This window comes from Chrysemys picta, chromosome 4 (assembly GCF_011386835.1).
Source record: "Chrysemys picta bellii isolate R12L10 chromosome 4, ASM1138683v2, whole genome shotgun sequence".
In the NCBI taxonomy this organism is placed as follows: domain Eukaryota; kingdom Metazoa; phylum Chordata; order Testudines; family Emydidae; genus Chrysemys; species Chrysemys picta.
In genome coordinates, this window is record NC_088794.1 from 40,433,139 (window position 1) to 40,443,179 (window position 10,041).

Sequence of the window (10,041 nt, forward strand, 5' to 3'; positions counted from 1 at the left end):
CGGAAAAGCTCTATTTAAGCGAGGTGTTGTCATATTATTATGATGCTAAATAGTTAAAGAAAACTATATTGCTAACCATGGCTTCCTAAATCACAAATTTAATTATTTTAGGTTTCATGTACCACTGCGTAAGTAGAGCTCAGCAAAAGCCCTGGACTTGCCTCACTTTACGAGGAGAATAAAATTATCCACGCAGGCATTAACCATTATGTAGGACTCTGCTGAGTCCTGAGTAGTGAACTATATCCAAAATATCACTTTTTTCATGCTGTTCTCGATATTCTTTGTTTCTGCACAGATACCACAGGATAAGTGTGGTGCATACAGACAGATAAGAGATGGGGCGGCAGCCTTGTGTAATGACAGGGCACTTTCTGATCTGCTGAGTGATTTTGGCCAACTCATTTAGGCTAGGATTTCAAAGAGGACTAGGGGAGTTTGCCACCTGACTTTTAATGCGAGCCTAATGAAGCAGGTCTTTTTGGGCACAGTGCATGCAATGGCACTAATATTTGTTTCCTGTTGTGCAGAATATGAGTGCCAGTGGGAACAATCACCTAGAAATCAGCATTTAAAAGTTAGTGAAGATCATTGTTTGACTTCTAGCCCCTTTTTCATGACACCAGACAGATGGCCAAGTCACATACAAAAATAAATGGGAGACAAGCTAGTCAGAGCTAATAAGTAACTTCTCCATAGCTTTTATTCATATCTGATCAAAGTGTTCTCTTGATCATAGATATAGTTATAGACCCTAAATCATTGTAGTACCGGTGTCATTCTGGCCTCATTTCCAGAGCTCCGTGCCACACCTGAGGTGCTTTAAAAGCGCTGCAGCTGGGGTGGCTCAGCCCTAATAACAGTAATGGTCAGGGAGTGGCTGATTGTTTCACAGAGCCAGGCTTTTTCAACATCAAGCTGGGAGAAGCAGGCTCGCTGGTTCTTCATCAGGTAACAGAACCTTTTTAAGGCATAGTTAAAGGCTCTGGGGAAACAGTATGCAAAGGTCACTTATTATTTATCTGGACTGTTAGCGTATAGGGATTCTAAACATGGATGAGAACCCCATTGAGCTAGGCTCTGTGTGAACACAGGCAGTCTCTGCTCTAAAGAACTAATTAAAAAAAGGCAGCTAAATATCAATCATAGCACATATATTCTTGGCAAAAAAAAAGGTGCCTAGAGTTGAAATGGAGCCATCTTCCAAGGGAGGGTTTCCCTGTCCCTTCAACAGCTCTGCTGCCTTTGAGTGAGAACTAGCCAGATAAGAAGATAGTAAGAAAGCCTTCTGCTTGCTGGTCAAGCCCCCTTCACTTTCTGCTGTGTCTACCTAGTGTTGCTTTATGTAAATAATTAGAGGTGAGGTTTTGTGTTATTCTACAGAGAGACACGCTGGCTTTAAGTTAATCAGCTGTTGTATGATATGAACTATCAGTATGGGCTTGAGGTGGGCAGGCCATGGGGTCTGAACTCTCCCAATGGGCTGGGAGAGGCAGGGGTTTGGAGTTAGAGATCTGGTTCTGTCCATTGTAAATCTAGAGGTTAGCCACAGGGTTCAGATGTGGATCCCCTGCCGGCTTTGCCCAGCATTTGAGACAGCTCAGGTCTAGGGGTGGTAGTTTTGATCCATCTCAACAAAGGGGCTTTTTTTACAGCCCCTCTCCCATACTTTTCATTGGGATGAGGCACAGATCTGTCTGTACGGCTCTGGATAGTGTGTACAATCCCATCATTTAACCTGGTGGAAGTCTTCAAATGAGGAAAACACCACTGGCCAGAGCAGGGAGCTTGGGGTGAGGCATGTCTGATTGTTTTCTATATGACACCGTCTGTCGGCTCAGGCTCATCACGCAGCACAGCTGAAATCAGTAACAAACTGTAAGCAGGTGACAGGTACTAGCTAGCCTGAGCTTGCATCACACGTACTAGGATACTGATACTCAGCACTTACCATTTTTTATTTACGGTAGTGCCTAGACGCCCCAACTGTGATCAAGGTGGCACAGTGCTAGGCACTGTACAAATATGTAGTAAAAGAAACACTACCTCAAAGAGCTTAAAATCTCAATAAGACAACGGGTGAGAGTTGAATCAGATGCACAGTGAAGCAAAATGTCTTGCCCAAGGTTACACTTATATAATGCCATACATTCTTCAAGGCATTTCACAATATTAACTAACCCCCCCCCCCCAATCCTTCTAGGTAATTAAGTATGATTGTTGTCCTCAGTTTTTTGATGGGGAAACTGAGGCACATAACAGTTGCTGCTTCCCCAGGGATATACAATGTCAGTGGTACATCTAGTACTAGAACTCAGAGGTCATTGAATCCCAGTCCCCTGTGCCTTTATCCAGATCACACTGAACAAGTTCAATGTAGCCATGTTGCTTTGCAAGCCCTGATAAATTTTGCTTAATAACATGAGTGTGACTGTTACCCAAGGGAAATAGCATATCTGACTCCAGATTCTTAAGGAGAAATCTTACCATCAACAGGATTTCAGATTTCTTTATTTTGGGACCTGATCCTGGGATGTACTTCCTAAGAGGAACTGAGCGCCCTCAACTCCCATTGTCTTGGCTGGAAATGTGGGCACTCGCTCCCAGGCAGGATCGGGATCTATACAACTTGTTTTCTTTACATTTGTTCTTTTTCTCTTCACTTTACATACAGTCCACCACAACCATATGTACTGAGCAGCTGGCTGGTGCTTGCACTAACAACCAAGGTGTGGCAATGCCAAGAATGCAAATGTATTTTAAAATAGATATGTGTGATTGTAAAAAAAAAAAAAAAATTAGGAGGAGGAAATTGGCAACACCCTGGTACTGCTGCTACATGCTGTGGAATATGGTCTGGCCTTCTGGAAGCTCTGTCTTTGGAATGTTTTCACCTTGTGCATGTGTGCTAGGAATGTTCTTTGCTAATTGGTGCAGTATTTCTCTTTCTGACCATCTTTACCCTGATTTGGTCATTGTTTTCCATCTTTTTGGGCCCCTTTGTGTATGCTGGTGCATTTGATTCATTGTATGTTCTATTAAATATTTTTAATATTTAATGTTTTTATGTCAGAAAGAAGGAGAGTTACAGACACAATTTAGTGACGTATTGTTGTGGATCCTCAAAGTGAATCAGATGTAAAATAAACTGTCAGGATTTTGACTTTGATTTGTAAAGTTCCTTGCCTTGGCTCCTGGTTATCTAGTCATCTCTGACTAATCACCTTCCTTCCCACCTACAAATGTGGCAGCTCGATCAACTGATCTCTTTACACTTAGTCCCTGCAAACTGAGGTAGAGCGTTTTCAGTTTAGGGAGAGTGTATTAACTCCAGAATTTGCTTCAGCCATTAAGTAAATAGAGCCCAGGCCTGTGGCCATCAAAATGCAATGTAAAGCCCGTTTACATATTCAGGCGCATGTAAGGTGTATTTGTTATTTTCAATTGTTTAATTCTGGGCCTGGGTCCATATATTTGGTTGACATTGGTCCACCAATTCTTGCATTGTTTCTAATTAGTTGTACTTCCCTTGTCATAATCATACACATCAAATGCACAAATCTATTTTCCTTTAAAACCTTTATGGCTAAGTGTTGTAGTGGACTTGATCCTGTGAGGTGCAGAGTATTGAAAGTTGAGGGAGCTCCGTACATCTGAGGCAGTGCTTACCACCTGGTGGGCCCTTGGTTCCTTATCTTTGTTGCTGCTGCTTATCTGTACAGCAGTAAATGTATCCGCATAGGCAATCTGCTGTTTGCCTGTTGACATTTATCCATAATATTCAACCTATAAAATATTCATGCAAACGGCTTTGGTGTCTGCAGGATTTGAATGTGAGAAGGACATATTTTAAAAGGGAGACTAATGAATCAGCTGCAGTGTTTCAGACCCCTCAGGCAAAGGTTTTTTAAAGGTCAGTTAATTCAGTGTGTGACCTGTGTAAGAGATCTTGGGCATATAAGAAGTCAAAAATAATCCCTTGGAAGGTCAGAAAAAGCACATCTTTTGCACGAGGATGGCTCTGTATTTCATGGCAAATAACTGTATTGTGATAGAAAACATAAGAGGCTACCAAACACAATTCAGTAGAGGGAATCCTAGGACCAACAAGTCTGTGTAATGGATTCTTTACTCAGACCAGCCCTTGTGAACTACTCTCTGCTTGGGAGACTTTCCCTTTGTAAAACAGAGAGCCCATGTCTACCTTTACGAAAATATTTCCGATGAGATTTGTTGTCTAGGAATTAAATCTTGACTTGCCAACAGGATGGCAATAGCACAAGAAAGGTTTATATTTAAAATGGAGCCAGCAGTTCATATTGATCTGTTTTCAGGTTATTCGAGCTTTTGGTCCCAGAACTAGGGATGAATTTCAGCTTGTCATACTGAACGTTCTCTCTGTGTCGGTGCAGGAACAGAGGTTTATAGAGACAGCATTTATAAAGCTTCCTATTCAGATCTGCTGTAGGATGCTTTTTTTTTTTAAACATATAAATGACGCATACCAGAGCAAATGTAAAAGCAAAGAATTCAGTGATTCTGTGCAAATGAAACCCTGCTCGACCCCTCTTGCTTAATGAGGTTATGTGCGTCCTATTTCACAAAGGAAGTGGAATGCTGCATTGGTAGAAACCAAATATTCCCTGTTGTCAAGGCAAAGGGAGCTAAATGCATTTAAAGCAGGAGCCAGTTTAGTAAGGAGAAGATTTCCAAACGGTCAAATACTCACTTTGCACATGCTCCAGATATTACAGTGATGTGCATCAAACTGTCGTTAACCCCCCCGCCTCCCAGTCTCTGCTCAGCTCCTGAAATCCGTGCTGGTTAGATATCTCCACACAGGGAAATGCATGGGTCTTGTCTCCTGGATCATGTGACTAAACAGAAGCAAAGGAAGCTTGAAGTGAAATGGGTTTTGCTTCTTTAACATGTTGCTGTCTGAGCATGACTCATGAGCTGCATTGGTGGTGGTTTGTGTGTGCTTTTTAACTAACAGGGATTTTTCTTTAACCCAGAACAAATGACAAATTTGCTAAACAATGTAGCTGTGCATTGAGCAAGGTGCGTACGCCCTCCTGACTTCATCTGCAGAGCCCAGACCCTGAAGTCCTGTAGTAGTTAAACTGGTTACACAGCAGAATATGCACGTTCTGGTCCTGTACCCAGCAACGCCATCTAACTTCAGCCTCACTGCACTCAGTTATTTGGGCAGAGGCTGTGAAAATGGAAGTGCGTCAGAGATGAGCCTGCCTGAATATCATGGAATCTGTCATGAACGGGAGCCAGCATGCCCACAAACACCATCATTAACCTACCTTTGTTTTGCTTCAGTTTGCAAAAAGGATGTAGGGTTCTGCTGGCAGCCTGAGTTCCTGGCAAACCTGTGTACTGAGAGGAGTTAGTTACAAATAGTCTTGAAACGGAACCAGAATTTCTGATCTGAGAGCCCCAAGCTTCAGGGGGACTCCGAATCCAAATGTGGATCCGCTTTTTGCAAACAGCCTCTGGTCTGATCTCAGGGTTTGATTCAGCGCTTCATGTCCAAGGTATCTGAGCTTTTGGCTGTTCAGTAGCTGGATCCAAATCCTGCAGCTCAAACTCTCCTTTAGTTTGAAATGTGAAGGGCTTATTGCACCAAGGTCTTGTTTGATGGAGCTTTGACAGGGCGCATCACCAGAGCTGAGACTCGGCAGGTGGTTTTGCAGGAGGAGGCGCATGCATGCATGTTTTTTGTTTCTTTCTATTTTCCCAGAGTTTGCATTTCAGGGCTAAACCCTGACACTCAAAGCCAGACCTTCCAGTCTGTGCCAGGCCACGCTAGTCAGATTCCTGTAGCTTCCACCTGAAACTGCAAATCCTTTCCTTAGCTCAAGATCTTGGCCTAAGCTCCCTCTTATTTTAGCGTGGGCTTGCATGTTGGTTTTGTAAAGAAGCTCCAAACCACAGGTGCGTTGCCTGCTTTTGTGCTGTATCGTGGACGCTTTTCTCTGATCTAGCCAGGCAAGGTTGCAGTGGGGCATGTTACATGTTATTTAGCGACCATTTCCAACGTGCCTGTTTGCTGACAGTGTAGACCAGTGGTCCCCAACGCGGTGCCCGTGGGTGCCATGGTGCCTGCCAGGGCATTTATGTGCGCCCGCCTACTGACAAGGGAGCGCTTCCGCCAGACAACCCGCCACCGAGGAGCGCGGCCGTGGGACAACCAGCCACCGAAATGCCACCAAGAAGCGGCAACGCCAAGAAGCGTTGCCGCCGAAATGCCACTGCTTCTCGGCGGCATTTCGGCGGCGACGCTCCTCGATGCTGCTGCTTCTCAGTGGCATTTCGGCGGCTGGTTGTCTGGCGCCCGCCACACTCTTCTGGGAACATGAATATGCTATTGCAACAGAAAGGTTGGGGACCACTTGTGTAGACCATGAGCTTTTCTGCAGTCAGGTGAATGTTAAGGAAAAGCAGGAATTATTCTCCTCCAAAGGGACCATGTGAACATTGGCAGATAGAGGCCTGAACTTTAAACAGTGAATAAATACATGCAGGGCCCATGGCATTAAAGTATGTTTACATGTTTGACAGTACACAGCAGCACTATTCAGAAGGCCACAAGATCCTCTATTCCCACTAACGCAGAAAGGGTGGAAGTGAACACACATTAGGCAGCCATAGTAAGTTGCTATGTAGGAGGGATCGGCTCCAAATGCAACCCCTAAGGTACTGTGCAATTCTGGTGTTGCCAAGCCCTCTCAGAGGTCCAGAGAGGCCCGGGCCACTTCCAGCTTTTGAGGCCCCTAGCCATAATAAAAATAAAACATTACCCGACACATGAAAACAAAATAAGGCACCAAAAAAAGTGAGACATAATTTGAACATTTTTTATTTAACAAATGCTTTTCTAGCCTTTTTCTGTGCAAATGTACTAGTTATTGAGGAAAAATCTAGCTTTTGTGCAATGTCACAGTTGATATTCAGCATGGCGAGCCCATTCAAACGCTTATCCCATAATTGAATGGTGATAGTTCTTTACCTGCTTCAACACGTTGAAGGTGCGTTCACCTGAAACCACTGATGCAGGCAAACTGACTAAAATATGAAATGCAATTGTGATATTAGGAAACACCCCAGCGAGTCCAAGTTCGAGTATTTCTTGAAGCAATTCCTTTGGCTTGCAATCCAATTTAAAGTTTGTGGAAGATATTCGTTTGAGGAAGATGAACTCGTCACTGAGATCTTTTGAGAAGAACACCTATGATGATGGCCAAGCTACCAAGCTAGGGCTTGGCCAACCAACCAGTCACCTCTTTTAGCTACCATATGAGGGTAATAATGAGGAATTCTCACACACAAATAATTCCTTAGTCAACTAGACATATGTCACGGAGTATTGGGGAACTCAGGGCCCTGCACCCCCGGCTTCCCGCGATTCACCATGACTCTCAGCCAGCCAGTAAAGCAGAAGGTTTATTTGGATGACAGGAATACAGTCCAAGACAGGTCTTGCAGGCACAGACAACAGGGCCCCCCTCAGTTAGGTCCATCTCGGGGTCCCAGGGCATCCTAGCCCCCCTTGGGAGGTCAGAGCAAACTCTGCCTCCCAACCATCTCACCACCCAGCTTCCAAGACTCTGCCTTCAGCGACCCCTCCCACCGCCTTTGTTCAGTTTCCCGGGCCAAGGTGTCACCTGGCCTCCAACCCCTTCCTGGGTTCTCATGTTACACGCTCAGGTATTCGCCTTCGGGCAGACTCCCATCCCCCAATGCAGACTATCCTAGCCACACTCCCCTGTCAGCATTCACAGACCACAGTAAGAACAGGCCCAGTTCGTCACAACATAAAACTATAAAGACACTAAAATGTAACAATTCTCTACCTTTCAACATGCACTTGATCCAGCACCAGCCATTAGTGGTTTGTTTATATAATCAGCTGATCTTGTCTAATCTTGTGCCATCAGAACCGATATATTTTTATTAATATTTATGAACATTTTTAACTCTTTAATATGACAAAATCTATATCCGTTAACAAAAAAATTATGTCTTTTGCCAAATCACATCTCTTATTTGCAGCTCTAAGCTGAGAGCGTGTGTCACATTTTGGTCCGATAAGGATGTGCATAAAAACAAGTTGTGAAACTTATCAAATGCCAAAAAATTAACATGTGTCTAAATTTTAGGCCCCCTTCAAGCTTGAGGCCCAGGCCAAATGGCGCTCCAGGCCCTCCTCTGATTGGCCCTGGGTGCTGCATTGGTCGAGGTGTACACGTGCCTGCAGATAGTTTTGGGGGCCAGGGCTTACATTCATGCTGGGGCCATTCTCATTTGGAAGCCCTTGAGAAGATCAAGCCCAGACTGAAAAAAGCGCTGCCTGCCTGTGAGAAGCCAGGAGAGAGCAGCGTGTGTGCGAACAAGCAGAGGGTGAGATGAACTCTGGCCAGGGACAGTCTAGGGCCTGGCTTCACTTCTAAAAAACTGTTTTTACCAGGAGTAGCTCGGATACAGTAGTGACCCTGAAGTAAAAGATGCAGCTTTTTTAGCAGTGAAGACAGAGTCCTTAGAGGCTTGTGCTCAACTATACCCAACCCTAGGTAGGTGTGTAAGGGGTACAGGGGAGACAGTTCAAAGATCCTTCCTCTCACAGCTCTGCATGGGAGACTGAGGGAAGGGGCAGATCCAGGCACCAGCGCAGCAAGCGTGTGCCTGGGGTGGCAAGCCGCGGGGGGTGGCCTGCCGGTTGCTGTGAGGGCAGCAGTCAGGCGGCCTTCGGCGGCATGCCTGTGGGAGGTCCGCCGGTCTCGCGGTTTCGGCGGCGTTTCGGGACCGGCAGATCACCCACAGAAATGCCACCAAATCCGCATGACCGCGGACCACCTGCAGGCATGCCGCGGAAGGCCACCTGACTGCCATGCTTGGGGTGGCAAAAAACATAGAGCCGCCCCTGTCTGAGGGCTTGCATTTTGGGAGCACAAGGACTCCATACAGTTAGTACCCACACTGCAATGGCACTCACCTCCCAAAGGGAGCAGGCCAGGCCATCCTCCTGCAGGAGCAAGAGCACCATGCACCTTTGGTGAGTGTGGCACGGCAGCCATATACCCCAAGTCAGGCACAGTGTCTCCCAGCATTCCTGCTGGCACCGTGCCTCTACAGCTTTCCCCCATCCCAATGGCTAAAGAGCCACAGCAGAGAGCATTGAGAGAAATTTGGGCCCCGGTACATCATGTTTTCTGGGCCCCACCCCCTCCCATTTCACCCCACTTAAGATGTTTTGGGGGGTTGCCCTGAACTCAGGGCCCCGGTACAGTTGTTCTCTTTTTCCCTCCTTGTCAGGCCTGCAGGTAGCTGTATTTCCCTGTGTGGTTTGTCCAAAGAGCCTAACTGATAACTTGCTCATGGGGAACAGGAGGGTTTTTCTATGCCTGGTCAGTGCAAGGTAAAAGAGCAGCATTGTGTGACACGAGCATTTAAACATCAGGAGTCCTGCCCAAAAAATCACGAGATTAGCTTCAAAATCATGAGAGATTTTAAAATAAGATTGTTCCGGATCGTTTTATTTGCATCTCTGGTTTCTGAACCTGTAGCGATCACTTGGTTCATGTTGTCAAGCTTTTCGCCAGCACCAGGAAGGCTAGAAATGTTTCTTCAAATGAAAGCTGAGTTTCTTACATATTCACGTGACTCTAGAAGCTGGAGCTTTAAGACAAAAACAACTCTTGCATGAGATGGTAGCACTGAACCAGTAAAGAAAATGAAGAGGAGAAAACCTGTGTGTTTACTTCAGGAATCAGACTGGGGGATAGGCTTTAACAATGGCACCGTACAGCGTAGGTTTCAGCTACTGCTTGGATGTACGTGGCAAGGTCTGTACTCAGTGGCTGTGACGGGTTGTGTCTTGCAGGCCGATGGCCCAGAACGTCACTGGAATGTTGCATGCTAGTTAAGTGTTGCAGAGCGAGCAGGGGGAGCAGCACGAGAGCACAATATTTAGTTATTAGGTAGGTAAAAAAAAAAGTCAAATTAAAAAACCAAAATAGATATGAAAAATCT